Consider the following 12,755-nt stretch of genomic DNA (forward strand, 5'->3'; position numbering starts at 1 on the left):
TTTAATGTAGCCTAAAGTTAAACATGGTTGAACAACAGAGTGTTCTCCCACTTGCATCATTTAAAGTTCACAGTCTGGGGGAAGCACAGTGTATTAAGAAAACTAAGAGCCTTATGTGAATTTTGTGTCAATTATATAATTAACTTTGATAACATCAGATGCAAACCATCAAGGAAAAAAAGCTTTAAAGAGCTCTTGCAAATAAGGGCATATCAGGAAAATAACAAGGTTTGAACTGAGGAAGGAGAGGAATGAAAAAGGACTGCACCACACTCTGGTGTGCAACAGAGAAAACAAGAGCTACATAGCAGCTCCTGGTGCATATTTACAAACATATGCAGCAATGGGCATATGTTCTGCTCTGACTTTTCTTTTGTGTCAAGACCAAGCAGTGGCATATATGTTGGTATCGATCAAGAAGCAGAAGAGCTTCCAAGTCTGGCTTCTGCCTCCTTGTTATCTTTCTTTCTCCACCAGTGCCTGCAAGTATGTGAAGTTTGTCAGTGAAGTTATGAAGAGTGTGTGATGAATGTATACGTTAACTATAATTGCATCCCAGCTGAGCATGTGGGCAGCTCCTCAAGCAGGAGGGAGTTTGCTCCTCCAGGGGTCAGCAGCAGCTGCTATGTGATTTCAGCCTTCACATACAGCTTCGCATGCTCAGCAGCTGTTCCTAAGCACTTGCCACCCACACCCTGAATTTCCATCCTTAAAACTTGTGATACCCTAGCGCATGCAATAGTTCCACACACTAACTGCCTATTAGCTCAATGACAGCACTCATATTTCCCCTGTTCTGAATATAAATCCCTGCCCAATTCTGAGAAGTGCCACCTGCCTGTGCAAGAGGGTGCTTGGTGGAGTGTTTACTTTTGGATCACTGTAGCTGGACAATCTTTTTTTATTTTGAGGTAAGAAGAAAAATGTATATTTATTTCTTTAACTCTGCCTGATTGTATGCTTATGTGACATTCACTAATGCCTCCCCAAGCATGTCTCCTAACTTAGATCTATAAGCTTTTAGTTTAAGGAAATGCCAGAGTAAATTTCCGTGCTGGCAGGTGAAGGCAGAACTGATGTGCAGAAGAAAAGTAATTTCCTACCCACATACAGGCAGATGAACAAGAAGAGACAAGAAAGCATTGCCAGGGTACTGACCCCAGTAGTGGCACCTTCACACTAGAAACTCCCAAACCTCCTGTCAAAGTGTCTGGCTTGGTAGCAACTGCCCAAACTAGGCTAGAGAGTGGACTGCCATGCCAGAATTACTTTGTTCTCTTTTTCCAGAACCTGAACTGAAGCACAGAGTCGGTTGCCAGTGAATAGTCCCTGAAGAACCATCCTAGGCAACCCCATGTATTCTAGGTGACCCAGGCAGTTCCATGCTGGCACCAGCATGCCCACTGGGACAGGAGGGCAGCAGTTAGGGTAACTGGTGTCACCTGAGCCATCCCACATCACCCAGCTCTTCACCAATTCCACTCTTCCATTGACCATCCCAAAAGGTATATAAAGACTTTACAGACTTGCTCTCTTTTTTCTTGAGCTGTTTTTCTCTAGGACTTCCTGCTTGTGCCTCCTGATTAGTGACCAGCTGTGGTTCCACCACTTTCTTGCCAAGAAATCTGCATTTGAAGCCTTCTGAGATGTGTTTCCTGCTCTCCAACCACTGAGATGTTCAACTGAAAGGATACAACGTCAACCCCAAATTAGGTCAGTAACTAAATTATTTGTTGTTTTCAGATCAAGTGTCAGTACCATAGGCATGTTTATGAAAATATTTGAAGCAATTGTTGCTGAGATATGAGAACAAGAGTTACCAACCTGTGAAATAGGTCAGGAAGGAAGGCTGCAGACAAGGAAGGGTAGAGAAATGAAGTTGCAGTGTGATCCACTGAGAATGCCAATGTTTTTGCTGCTAAGTGTTTATGAAGTTGTACCAACGAGGAATGCTACCTGATTGCCAAATAAGCCTTGAATAACTATGGATATAGGACAATAAAAATCTATAGCAGGCTGCATTTAATGGCTTCAACTTATTTCTACTAAATAGGATTCTACAGACTAAAGATCTGTGCCCCTGACCTTTTTGGAGGCCCAACCTGCTTGTCAGGGCTCTGGCTCAAGAAGCTGCAGCCTGCCATACTCACCTGCTGGTCTCTTGGCAAGGAGGGAAGTGTGACATATGCCTCGCTGAGCAAAGCAAAATGGCTTTGCTGCCCACCCTAGCCAGTTGTCAGCATGTCCAGTGCTATTTGTGTCATTGCTGCACCACTGCCGTTTCTGTAAAGATAAGGAAGAAACACTTCTCTTGCAGTAGAAGCAATATAAACATATGTCTGAGGTTGATAAGCAAAATGGCATGGTCTAGGTAAGCAAACATTTCTCATGGAACTTTTTGGATGTAATTAGAAGAGAGTTTGCTACTTAGCTAAAAGCCTTGATTATCACTTCGTGCCTGTTTCTTTTTTCTGACATACCTTTTGAATTAAGAAATTCAAATTCCTAAAAGAGTCTCATTTCAGGATGAACCAATAAATAAAGAAAAAAAGTAGAGCCTTTTTGTCCTTTGGCCTATCCTCTTTTGGTACTGGAGATGTTGCTGAGCTTTTGCTCTGTACAAGAAGCCTTCTTCTTCCATCAGTCTTTCATCTGAGCACTTACTGGGACCTTCTTCACCTAAATCACACTTGAAAGGCTGAAACTGTACTAATTCTCAGGACAGAATTGTTAATTTGAAGGGAAGTCAGCCATAAATGAGGTCTAGAATATATTCAGTTCTCTGAAGAGCCTCTACCCATGTAAACCTTGAGTAATGTTTCCCTTACAAAGCACAAGTGCGAAGAATTTTCTCTTATTTGTCTTCCATGATATTCTTGATGGCTGATCGCTGTGGTTGGCATACGCAAAAACTATTGCTCATTTAAAAAAAAAAAAAATCCTAAATGCTATACCAGTAATAAAGAAAACAGTTTGCATTTCAGATGAAGAGGAAATAATGTATCACAAAATATTTACTCTACCCAGAAGAGCAGCAATTTACAGACAATTTAACAGCAATTTGACTCTTTTTGTGTATATACTTAAAGCTTGCAGCAATGTTTTCACACTAAGATTTTCCTTTGTGCATTTAGTAATTTTCCTTAAGGCTTAGAATTTGATCGGGTAATATCTTGAATTTAAATTCTCCCAAAGCTAATAGTGGTCTAGATGTGAGGTATTTATAGCTCGTGGCATGCAAGGTGTGCTTGTTTTGTTGAATTTTTTGTTGTTGTTTGCTTTTTTTTGTGGATTTTTTTGCACATATATCTTTTTTTAAAACAGATTGCAGATCTATTCACTTTTTCTGGAAAAGTTTAACAGTATTAGCTTGTAAGTTTTCTGCTTTTAAGCAAGGTGGAAAACCTAATCATTTTACCTGGTACCACAACTGTACTACAGACTTCTCTCTAAGCTTCATTATTGGTAGTGTCAGCAGCTGTGTACCAGGATCAAATACTGCCTCACTCACATGGCAGCTGTCCCATCAGCAAAGCCAAACCCCAGCATACCCACTTGGGCTTGGCTTTGTGCGGATGGCCTGCAAAGCTGAGCATGCATCGCTGCCACTCAATAGGCAGAAACAAGATATCACTTGGTGCCAAGGCTTTGCTGGCTGCAATCAGTTCTGGTCTGGATGTGGTGCAAAATGCAAACTTATGCAGTACCATAGCAACAATAAGCAAAATCAAAGAGTAAAGGTGCAGCTATTGAGAGGAAAGCAGTTACAACAAGAAATGCACGTGCAGACCTCTACAAGCATGCTTTATTATGATAAAGCAGAGACAAAGTGAATAAATCATAAAACTTTATTGCTAGCAAGGAGGAATTGTTTATTTGATATCCTGTATCAAAGGAAATTAGAGTGCAAATAAATACCATCATACTACATATTGATTTTTCTTTAAAACATGTTGTTACTGGCAAACAGGACTCAGAAACTGGGTTTCTTCCAAAAGCATTAAAAATTAAGGCCTCAAGTAGAAAAAAATTCATGTCTTACTACTGCAAGGTACAGAAACCCTTCTGCTTCCCTGTTTGTTTTCCTTCTATTGATATGCAGGTGCTAATAACTTGTTCTAGTCTGAATCTCCATTATTTAAAAGGAGGTTTTCTCTTGCTTACATCTGACCAGATACAAAGTTGTACTGAGTGGGTAAGTGTAGTCAGTGGGTAGAATAAAAAACAGCACTACTAAGAACCACGTAGAGCAGAAACATTGGAGGGCATGAACAAGGACAAAGAAAGTGCCAAAAACTACACTTGGCTGCCATGAGTTACAAATTCACAAAATTGTAATTTGCTGAATAAAACACATATATAGCTCTCTGCAGCAGAGAATGCCGTAGCTGGAACCTGAACCACCGACTGTTCTTGTGGTACCTGAAGGCTTAGCCTACGTGTAGTCTTGCTTGTGGCAGCAATGGTTGAAGAGGAATTCCCCAGCCTTCTGTCTGGAGCATGGCCCTGGGCTCCCATTGCTATAGAAACAGAAGTGCTCCCAGCTGAGAAGTCAGCTGAGCACTGAGTTGCCAGGGTTCTTTGGAAGTCTGGGAAGCCTTCTCAAGTCATGGAGTACAACTCAAGCTGAAACAACACAATGGTTTGCCAGTGGCAGGCAACCAAAGTTCACAAGTTTACCAAATGAATTATGTTCTTAATGTGCTAGTGTTGACTTTAGGGCTATTTGAGCTCTCGGCAGGTTTCTGGGGAGAAAAGAGTGATAGGGTTTGTGGAGTGAGAGTGAAAAGATTGACTCCTGCAGATGCCATGAGATGAAGTTCTTTGTAATGTTGCAAGGTCTGAGGCCTCAAAAAAAAGCAAGAGCTGCAAGAGCTGACATCAGTAAGGAGAAAAATATCTTCTTTCTGTGTGTCTTCTGCACTCTACTTATCCAGTGCCTGGAAGAGCATTTGTGAAATGGGGTGCTGCTCAAAATGCTGGACCTGAGACCCTCCCAGGCAACTTGCTCTGCCTCTTGGGACTGCATTTGTTGGAATGGAAGAAGGGAAAGAGGTTATCGGATCTAGAAAGGATCATCCTCTGATTGGAAAGCTTTTTAAAGCAGTAAAGTTTGTGATGCCCCCATCATGCTTAGGGTTGTATATGATTGCTAGACTTAGCTTTTGATAATTTAAAGCGTTTGAATAGCACTTCCTTCAAGACCTGGATCAATCCTAACAGATGATGTAAACCTTATCTGGAAAACTGAAGCACAGCCTGGCATGCTCTCCTGTTGTGGAACAAAGGATTGACTTGGGTCTGCTCTCCTTTGCCTTTCTGAAAGAGGCCATCCGAAGTAACTTTTCTGTGCTGCTAGGTGAGTAAAACGGGCACGCATGTATCTGGTCTGTGTTTAATAAGGAAAAAGTGAAAGGTGTTGGACAGGAACCTGCACTGAGGATTCAGCCACATTCTCAGTTCTGCAGACTTCTCTACCCCTAGTGCATGTGAAGGAAGCAAATGATTCTGAATACAGGACATTAAAAAAATAAATTTAAAAAAAAGAATTATTTTATGTGAGTAGAGGACAGAGTTAGTGTTAAAGCTGTCTTACTAAAAAGGATTTTAAAAGATAGTTCTAACAACACAGTTAAAAATGAAGCCATTTAAATATCATAATGCAGAAATATTCAACTGTCATAACACTTTTTTTATGCTTTGTCTTCCTATCTGACTTCTGGCTTTTCATGTCTATCTGGAATGCATATTATCCTTGTAATCTTAACAGAGTCTTCAATAAGTTTGCAGCTAACAATTAAATATATTTTCTTTAACCACTGATTTAACTGTACTCTATAGCTAATTCAGTTATGGAGAAGCCAATAGGCTTACACAGCCTGGGGAAATGCGAAAGCACAAGAAGCTCCCACCCACAGGCCTTAGTGCTCCTATAGTCAAACAGTGGCTTAGGCACGTGTGTAACTTGGTAATAAACAGGGTCATCATGAAGTCACTATCCCTCCTGGCAAAAGGGGGAAGCAATTGAGGCCACAAATGAAAACCTGTGTACATACCAAATATCTTTTTTTTTTTTAATGCGCATACTAAATATCTTTCCTTTTCTTTCCTCGCTTCTTTCCACTAAAGAGGCTTGCTTAACATTCTTCTTCTCCAATTAAGCGTCATTATATTTCATGTGGCTCATTATTAACAGAATCAGCTAGTTAACCCAAAGCCTGCCAACAAGGCAAAAGTTTTGAGTTCAAAATGTTGTATATAGAGGAAGCAGTGGAATAATGTTTTGTTTTTTTTTTTTTTTGGATGGAAATACTTTAGCACGTGCCTCACACAGCACTCATACTTCTGCACAATACTGGAGGTGGCGTAGTTGTGGCTGGGTAGGAAGGTGAAGGAGGAAAAATGCACAGATAAATGACTGCATCTTGATTCCTATCTGAGTGCTGTCTTTGAGCTTAAGATAAATGACCAGGCTGCAGTGCTCAACCAGAGCATATGAAGCAGCAGGTGTGGGGAGAGGAACACTGGTGTTATTTGAGCCAGTAGCTCAGGACCAGCTGGCACAGCACCCAATCAACCCAACTTATGTGGCACAATCAGCCAACCACGTGGCATGCTTACATACCTGTGCTAGAGCGCAAGGAGAAATGTGAACAAAGTTATCTGTGTGCAGTCTTGGCAAACCAAACTCAAGTTACAGGGTCAAAAATACGAGGCAATAATTAGACCCTCAGTAGATTTACTTGTCAGGAGATTATGAAAGCCTTGGTATGAAATAATGATACAAAGCCTAACAAGCTATGAAATATCAGGAACATTGGCTCAACCGAGTCAGCCTGCAAAATCCGGGTAGTTTAGGTTAATGTTTTAGGCACATTACTCATTCAAATAATGTGATATGTGAGTATGCCACTTCAGATCAGTCGAACTTTACATTAAGTATCTACAAGTTACTGCCACGTAAACTGGAAATATTGGTCATGCAGGGAAAGAAAACAAGCCTCCAGTTAAAGGAATGTGTAGTGCAAATATGTTACGCATACAAATGCTAAGTGCATACAGGAAGAAGATAGGAAAAAAATTGTTGAGCGTACCAGCTACAGCTAAGGATGACACACCCTTAGGTTAAAAAGTGGTCTGTTAAGGGTGTACTTTCACAAGCTCCTCAAGTATAGCAAGTATCTTAGAGGAGAAAGGAGTAACCGTACAGTAGAGGAGGCATACTCTGAGCTGTGTTTACAAGTGAATATAACAATGAAGTTGATTTATTTTTTTTAAATATTTTCACTCTATAGAGTAAATCTTCGAAGTAGTGCATGGGAGTCATGCACACAAATCTCATTATTCTGAAAGCTGCTTAGAAACTTCAGCCCTCAGAGTCAACATACCACAACACATTCAGAAGTAAAATTTCAAAGAGCTACAAATGCTTCCAACAATTAGCTAATTTAAGGGGAAAAAATGAAGAAAAAATGGGATTGAAAAGGATTTAAAAGGGAAGAATTACAGGAGGGTTATATGTTAAGAAGGAGGTATTTGAAAGGGATTGAGAGGGGTACAGTCAGAAGTGGATGTAGTTAAGGCCTTTGCAAGATTAGTTGAAGAAAAGTCTGGTAAAACTGGAAGTAGGGAGCAAATCCTGGGACAAATGAATATCGTTTCTTTGATGTATTTGAAAGCCACAGGATTTATACATATTCAGCATCTGGCCTGTGGACCTTAAGCTTCATCACTACTTTTATCCAAGTATTCTTATTAAGATACAGCCATAAAAACTAGTATGTTGCATAGAGATGGATTACCCAGTCAGTGGTACTGAACAGCTGCAGGTATTTCAGCCTAAGGGGCCTCAGAGAATTAAGTGTCATAACAGTAATGGAAGTTGCAACTTGATGAGAAAGCTGGCTTCTTGAAAACAAACATTTTCATGGTGTTATTACTGCTATAGAGATGGGTTGTGAGTTTGAAGCTCACTTTCAAATGTATCCTTAAGAAAAGAGGATAATATAAGTATTAAGACTTTGGAGGTGATGAGGAAAGCTCTAGCATCTAAAATACACTGCTATTAGTGCAGATACAGATTTTGAACCTCCTGCAGGATGTTTTTAGCTATAGAAAGTGCATTGGAAGTCCTAGATGAGTAGGGTGTGTGTGTGTGTTTGCGCGCGCACTTGAGATCTTGGTTACCTCTAGGATTAAGACACGTGTAACATTCTACAGGTGCCTTAGGAACAGACTTGACCAGTCTGTTCTGCTCAGGATAAGCAAACACAGGGTAAAGATACATAACAGAAAGCACACGCAGCAGCAGAGGAAGATAAATAAAGAGCTGAAATGGGTCAGCATGACAGCATTCAAACTTTGTACTCTCTGAATGTGCTGCAAAGCCCCTAGGATTTTTTTTTTTCTTTTGCATTTTACATGCTAAAATTTCTAAACAAGGGGGACAAGAAATCGATGTCCTAACATTAAGCAGACTGACTTCTAAGATTACTCTTATTTTCATTGCTTCAGTGAGCCAGTGCTACATTCAGAGCAATGTCAGTGTTGAGGTTGAGTAGACAAGCACCGAGAGCTTCATGGCCATAAAAATAAACGCTGTCAGCAGGATTATTAAAATCATGTATTGAATTTGAAACCTGACATTGCATGAGAATGAAAGAAACCAGATGCATCTGCTAAGCATTTCTGGACAGATTTATTTAAATAGTGTCCATCCTGAGCATTGAACTTTATTTAAAAACTAAGGTAGGATGGTGCTGTAGAGCCAGAATAACCATCAAGACACACCAGGACTTTATTATGTCAGAACAAAAACATAATCTTTTGGTACTAAATCTCATCAGAGCAATCTGGATTTTTCTCTGAAGACTTGGTCTATGCAACCAGCACGAACACTGATGCTATTACTATTCCTCTTTATGTATTGTAATATGGGAAAACGCCCTCATAATGGAGATTGTTTTGGGTAGTTGAAAGTAGTGAATCATTTAACTGTACCCAGATCACTGAGTGGGATACTGAAAATCCTGGTAGGCTCCTTGATAGACTGGAGCCTGATGAAGAGCCTGTATTACAGAAGATAATCGCTTTTTATGAAGAGAGAAAGAAGAAAGCTAACAAAAAAGTACAGGAAAGGAAGGCTTTGGTAGAAGCTCTGCATGATCAGAGAGGACTTCCTTATCAGAGGCAGAAATTTCTCAGAGGCTTACAATGAACTATTTTAATTTTTCAACAGCAATTCAAGTTGTGCAGCCACTCATAACAGCGTAGAAGTTCTTTTTAAGATAATTGCTTGCATTTTGCATGTGCTATAAGTGCTTACTCTTTCAGAGAGTGCAAGTTATTGATTGCTCCTGCCTAACAGTTCATCTCTATCCAGGCTGCAAAACAACAACTGCATGTTTAATTAGCTGCTGTAGATATTGCATTGAAAATTATGCCTAACAGACTCATGGATGTAGGAAATTTTTAAGTTACCTTTGATTAATATTCTCTTTGAATAATGAAGTAATGCTGTTCTGCAGTGTACAGGGTAACAAAGGTGAGTTTAGAGCCCGTATAATCTGCTCAGATAACTCCTCTCTCTAGGGCCCATCGACCCCAGGCCATAAGGCTGATAGCATGTCATGCAACCCAGCACATGGTGGCTGCAGGGCTGTTACAGCCAGAAGCAGACAGGAGCCCTTCTTCCCATACTACTGTTCAGTACTGCAGTAGGGGACTTTGGTGAAAGAATGCTTTGTGAGTTGTGATGACCAGTTACACAGATTTAAAATATTATTGTTCCCACGAGCCTGTGTGCATTTTTACCTGCTTTCACTATTTTATAACCTGTCTGTGAGGTCATCCTAAAGCATTAAATGCAAGGCAGTGGGATTTGTCTCTTCCACAGTTTTTGCTGTGGAATCTGATGCATCTACATGCACTTTGCTGAACTACATCTTACATGTAAAAAAATCTGCTGTCGTGGGTTTAATACAAGCTAAGACATGAGATGACTTCCAAAATTCTGTACGTAGACATGAGGCATGTTAATGCAGGAATCAGCTGGCCCACCACCACACATTTGAAGGGCAGGTAGATCATAGTGGAAGCAAAACTGCTGATGGATGCTGATTTTACTACTTCCTTCTTAGTGTTTTTTTCTTTTTTCTCTAAAGGGTGTATTTGCCCTTTCCCTTAAAGGCATATTTTTCAACATGGATTTATTTTTTATGTGCCAATATTGATCATCTATGAATCCCTATGAATAGCATTTCCAGTTTTAGGAATCAACGCACGTTGGAGAGGGAAACAAGGATGTGAAAAATCTGCATCTTATTTGCATGTATATTACTACATAACTCTGAAAGTATCAGAAGAAGCATTTAAGTGATGATTTTGATAAGACTGCTGTATTAAATGCGTGTTATTTATTTATTTTATATTTAAGTAAAACACATTGTAAGGACGTAATTGAAAAAATTGTGGTCAAAAAGCATATGTTGTCCATTACAGAAATGCCTGCTTTTCATGTCCGGTATTTTAAGAGTATACTAATAGATACACAATAACAGGCATTTCTTGTTCTGCAAGTAATAGTTTGTCCTGTCTTTTAGTACTATATCACCAGGTGTGAAAAATCATCTGGCTTTGTGCGTAAGAAATTAATGCATATTTATGGCACACTGATTTGAAGTCTCAGTAACTCTGTCCTCAGGCTGCAGCCTTGGTGCTTCTTCTGACACTCAGCACCCTGCATACCAATTTAGCATTGCTAATTAGTGCTCTATTTTTAGTGTTATGATGCATTTGTGGTTCTATGTATCACTAGTTTTTCCTTCATTTGGTAAGTGTGCTGAATTATGTACTTGGCACTGCTGCTTCATGTGAGGAGTTCATCTTGATTCAAGCACTTCTACAGACCTGGGAGTGCATTTTCAAACTTTGTGATCCTAGTAATGACCAAAGATGACCACAGGCGACCATAGAGTAGAGTTTAAAGTGCACAAACACAACTCTGTCCCTCTTTCCTCATCTGCAACAGACTTTTCAGTGACAATCTTACTATACTGATCTGTATTTTCCAGTCTTAATTTGACTGAACACCATATATACACATTTGGCTTAGAAACAAAGATAAACGGAATTCTTTTGACTAACAGCATCAAATTTAGAGACATGAAGGCCACGGTTAGTAAACTTTATCCAAAAACAATTAGGGGTGAAATCTTAGGGTGAAGTCTTGGCTCAACTCAAGTCAGTGACAATATTCCACTAATTTTAAATGAGTTTGCCCCTACTAAATACTATCTAGGCTCTATCCTAAGGGCTCTATAATTTGTTGCATAAACATTACATAAATAATGAAAAAAAAACCCTTCCACTTGCCTTCAGAAAAGGGAAATTCCTCACCTAAGGTAAAAATCTTTGCTGCCAGGTTTCCGTGGGAGAAGCTGGCAGAGGTAATCCGGCAACCATGGAGTATTCTGAGATTAATTAGACGTGGCCTAGATACATGCTAGAGAGCATCAGCTCTGACCTAAATGTTGCAAGGAACAGTGTTTCTGTCTCCTCCTTTGTGTTAATCAACTCTGACACCAAAGGCTTAGCAGGGCAAGTTTGAAGAGAGATTTTGCATAGAAGAAAGAGAGGCAAATTGTTAAATTAATTTTTATTCATTCTATAATTCTACTCATTCAAATCTAAAATATATTGAAAATATGTTTTATCTTCCCCTGTCTTGTAGGTTAATAAGAAGACAACCAGTTTTTTTCAAGCAATTAGCCAAGAATTTACAAAAGCTCTGTAGAGAATCACCATGCTGTGCAGGTTTCTTATAGTTTCTACTTTGTCCCAGAGCACTATTCCAGGAAGGAGGGGAGGCGGAGGGGGGGAGGGGAAGGGAAAAAAATCAATTAATTATACCGTTGCCATGTTCAATTTTAATTATCTTCCTACATGTCAAAGTTATTGATAGTAAACAAGAAATGGAATCAGCTTCATTTTGACCTAAGACTTACAGGAGCATCTTTCCTTACTCAAAGAGTCAATTAATGGGAATAGGAACAAATCACTGACCCTTCAGTTCAATTAGAAATGATGTCGATTAGAATGAGTCTTTCACTACTTAATCTGTAAATTGCAACTGGCCTCTAAACTCCCTTTTTCTAAAGGATGTCCCTGAGTTGTTCGAACTACTCAGAACAAAGATTTAGTTAAGGCAGTGTTAAAATAAAAGTGCAAGCTGGAGATCTGCTTCCAGCTCATCGTATACACCTGGGAATATCAGAACATATTTGGCTTCATCAGCCTACCCAGCCAGTTAGTTGTTAAGTGACTGTAGTCATCTATTAGAAAAGGGAGTTGAATGGCAGTGAACCGCGAGAGCTGGAAACCCACAGTATCTGAAGATAGATGAAGTCCTGTCACTGCCACTGTAACTTGTCACAGGTGACTAAAAGGCAGTGAAGTTCAGCTTGCCAGGATGATGACTTTATTAAAGTTTTTCACCTTTATTTCAAATTCTTTTAGACAAGTCTAGGAATTTTGCCTCTAAAGACATGGAGGGGTTACCCTTCAGTTTGGGAAAAGGATGTAAAACATTCAAAAATAGATAAATAGATAAGTAAAGAAGTATATGTGTGCATATGCACCTATATTCATGCCTGAGCTAAAACTGTACAAGTTGGAAATTGTTTAATTCATATCAAGTAAGGATAAGTATATAACTAAATTACTTTGGACCTGAGTAAAGGGAGAAGCTTCCAAAA

General features: G+C 39.5%; 1 long non-coding RNA gene across 2 annotated transcripts; it reads left to right on the forward strand.

Annotated features, from left to right (window-relative positions):
• Nucleotides 1–390: 390 nt before the first annotated feature.
• LOC104910633 lies at nt 391–12,755 on the forward strand. 2 transcript variants are annotated; one of them, XR_002114178.2, is made up of 4 exons: nt 391–1,428; nt 1,547–1,713; nt 5,224–5,359; nt 11,732–12,755. It is a non-coding gene; the product is annotated as an uncharacterized LOC104910633 (long non-coding RNA). The 2 variants fall into 2 exon arrangements; XR_004159526.1 differs by having other exon boundaries at nt 394–1,713.

The sequence above is a fragment of the Meleagris gallopavo genome, chromosome 4 (assembly GCF_000146605.3).
Source record: "Meleagris gallopavo isolate NT-WF06-2002-E0010 breed Aviagen turkey brand Nicholas breeding stock chromosome 4, Turkey_5.1, whole genome shotgun sequence".
Classification (NCBI taxonomy): Eukaryota; Metazoa; Chordata; class Aves; order Galliformes; family Phasianidae; genus Meleagris; species Meleagris gallopavo.